Source organism: Myodes glareolus, chromosome 27, assembly GCF_982192425.1.
Source record: "Myodes glareolus chromosome 27, mMyoGla1.1, whole genome shotgun sequence".
Classification (NCBI taxonomy): Eukaryota; Metazoa; Chordata; class Mammalia; order Rodentia; family Cricetidae; genus Myodes; species Myodes glareolus.
Genome location: NC_142052.1, coordinates 26,050,283 through 26,053,647, shown reverse-complemented (window position 1 = coordinate 26,053,647; position 3,365 = coordinate 26,050,283). Strand labels below are relative to the sequence as shown.

The following is a 3,365-nucleotide window of genomic DNA, read 5'->3' as shown; positions in this document are numbered from 1 at the left end:
TACCTCTTCACCTGATCCAGTCAATGAGATGAGCACTGAGAAGCCAAGAAGCAGGTGGCCCATGTAGGATGGCTAGACCAACAAAGGGATGAGCATAACCCAAACAGAACGGAGCTAGATGAAGGGCTATTTCAACACCGTTCAGAATGGTGTGCAGACTAAACAAATGAAGTACTGTTTCTAGAATTCTGATTTATGTTTTCAAACTATCATTGAAGATAAGAAAGTGAGCCTACCAAATATGTTCACTCTCATACCTTCTCCCTCACACCTGTCCTTTACAGGTTGCACAATGCCCAAATGTTTCCATGCCAACAAAAGTTTATGTCTTTTCGCCTCTCTTTATAAAGCAGGAGATTAATATATTTTTCTTGGACACATAATAGGGTGGTGATGGAAGAGGGTTATCTGTCTATTGTGTTATTTTTATTGGTTAATAAAGAGACTGCCTTGGCCCCTTGATAGGACAAAAAATTAGGTAGGCGGAGTAAACAGAACAAAATGCTGGGAAGAGGGCTATGAGGCAGACGCCATGGAGCCAGCCACCAGGTCAGACATGCTAAATCTTTTCCGGTAAGCCACCACCTTATGGTGCTACACAGATTATTAAAAATGGGTTAATCAAGATGTGAGAGCTAGCCAGTAACTAACTCTCTAGAGATAATGGGCCAGGCAATGCTTAAATAAATACAATTTGTGTGTTGTTATTTCTGGGACTAAGCTAGCCGTGCGGGAGCTGGGTGAGGTGAAAAGCAGGCCTGCCCACAGCCCCTCACTACAGGGTGGCTCACATTTTGCTGTTCATTTACATAACCAACAAAACAATCTCCCGTATCTGTATCTCAAAGGAAAACTGACAATCAGTTACACTAAAATTTCCATCAGGGAATTTTATGATCAGCTAATGATTTTTCCATCGCTTTTGTTTTCACTTAGTAGTATAATAATGTGTCAGAAAAAGTAGTTCCATGAGCATAGTGCCGTGCATGAGAGAGAAACCACAGCAAAAGAACTCACCAAGACCAGAGTTGGGGAAATGGCTTAGGATAAACAAGGGCTTTGGTTAGATCCCAAGAACCCAGGTGAAAAGCTGGGTATAATAGCATGAACCTGCAATTTCAATGTCAGGGTGTATATACAGGTGATTGCTAAGGCTTACTGTCAGTCAGTGTAACTTTCCTGGACACCCAAGGTAACACCCTGGCCTCTACATGCACATACACACACATGCAGGCACATTAGAATACACGATGTGTACCCACATGATCATGCACCTGCACGCGCGCACACACACACACACACACACACCACCAAGTCTGAAAATGTTAGAAAGTAGTTTATGTATACTGCAGTACATTTGCAATGGACAAACTATAAAGTATGCAAAGTCCTGCTTCTGCAGAGCTGGGAAGCGAATCACATGGATGGTCAGATGTGTTCAGTATCCCACTGCCCTGGAACAAGTGCAGGTGGGTCTTATTGTGCTCAGCAACAGTAGAGTCTTAAGGCAACAACACACTTGCTCTGAGTCAGAAATGGCTCAGAACACTAAAATGGCATCCATGTTCCCCGCTGACTCATCAACAATATAAATATTTGCGTGACTATCTCTTCTCCAAGAAGCCAAGTCAGGCAGTCTTCTGGCCCTACACTGTTGATATAACTAGGGTTCATGGAAGCTACACAGGTGGACTTGGGGTAAGGATAGGGTGGTGCATTTTAAGGGTCTAAAATGTGGAAGGTCAGGAGAAGTAGGTTGGAACCCATCAAGGTATTACTGGATTCTACCGGTTCAACATTCTTATTATCTGTCTTTTTTTTTTTTTTGCAACCTAAAAATATTTACTTATTAAAACTATATTAACACTTTAGTAAACTCTACAAAAAGATAAGGAGACAAACATGTACATTTATAGAACTGTATGTCAGTCAGGCCAGATCCTGCAGAGGGAATTCCCAGCATGACCTCATTCATCTGTGAGGACACAGAACAGTCCTTGTTTAGACATACACCATCTTGTCCTGCATGGGCTGCTCTTCTCGTGGTGGCTTCCTTCTACACACACGTGTATGTCTAGTTGTCTGCTTCTCAGCGCAGACGTTTACCTTCCTCATCCACCACCCATTGGAGGAGGGCTGGGGCCTTGAAGATGATTGATTCGACCCATTCTTCGTGGAGGGTTTCCTGGTGGCCCCCTTCCATCATCATATCTGGAGCCGGACGAGCTTCCATAGCCCCTTCTCTTCTTTACATCTTGCTGAAGCAGAGTTTTGAAAAAAAAACCCACAAATTCTGCTATTCCCCAGAAGAAATCTGTTATAAAAGACAATCTCCATGGGGACTGATTCCGGCTGTCCAACACTTGTCCATTCGAGATGTAAACCATCTTCCCTCCGGGAGCCCGCTTCCAAACGCCGGGGGAGACCAGCCTAACTCGCCCTTATTATCTGTCTTAATGGGGTAACGTAACTGAAGGTTTGTTCTGTTAAGGTTAAGTAAGTCTACTGTTATAAATAATGAAGGATATTGCTGACTAGAGGATCCCATAGAGAATTTGCCACATTGAATCTAGTGTACAATGCAATGGTTTGGAATTCGGTCAAGAGAGATTGACTAGTATCTTTGTATAACCATTCGCAGCCTGAGTACTGGAAGAGAGAAACCTGGCCAGGCATCAAAGGAGGCAGAGACTGAAAACTCAGACAATATAAGGAATCCTGCTAGAGAGATGAAAGGCAATCGTGGCCAAACCCATCTAAGAAATGGTTAGAAAAATCGTCAGAAGACAGAATAGAGCAGAGGACCTGGCAGCAGAAAACTTTCTACCCATTAAAAAGAAAGTAGGAAAGCAAGAGTCTGTCAGGGCTGGGCAGGGGTGGGGACATGTGCTGGATAGTTTTATGTCAATTTGACACACGCTAAAGGTGTCTGAGAAGAGGGAAGCTCCCTTGAGAAAATGCCCCAGTGAGATCCAGCTTTAGGCAAGCCTGTAGGGCAATTTCTCCATTAGTAATTGATGTGAGAGGGTCCAGTCTATTGCGGGTGGTGCCATCCCTGGGCTGGTGGTCCTGGGTGCAGCGGGCTGGACAAGCCATGTTTAGCAAGCCAGTCCACAGCAGCCTTTAATGGCCTCTGTCATTAAAGCTCCCACCTCCAGGCTTCTGCCTCTTAGATTTCCTGTCCTGACTTCCTTCCGTGATGAACAGTGTATGGAAGTGTAAGCCACACAGACCCTTTCCTTCCCAAGCTGCTTCGATCATGGTCCTCCATCACAGCACTGGTAACCCTGAGAAAAACAGGGCAGAAGAAGATTTTGTCTTATTCTTTATTTTCCAGGAAGTCCCATGAGACAGGAGAGAATAAA

General features: G+C 44.2%; 1 pseudogene; it reads right to left on the bottom strand.

Moving 5' to 3' along the window:
* Window positions 1–1,841: 1,841 nt before the first annotated feature.
* On the bottom strand, window positions 1,842–2,434 carry LOC148117616 (selenoprotein K pseudogene; annotated as a pseudogene).
* Window positions 2,435–3,365: the final 931 nt, after the last annotated feature.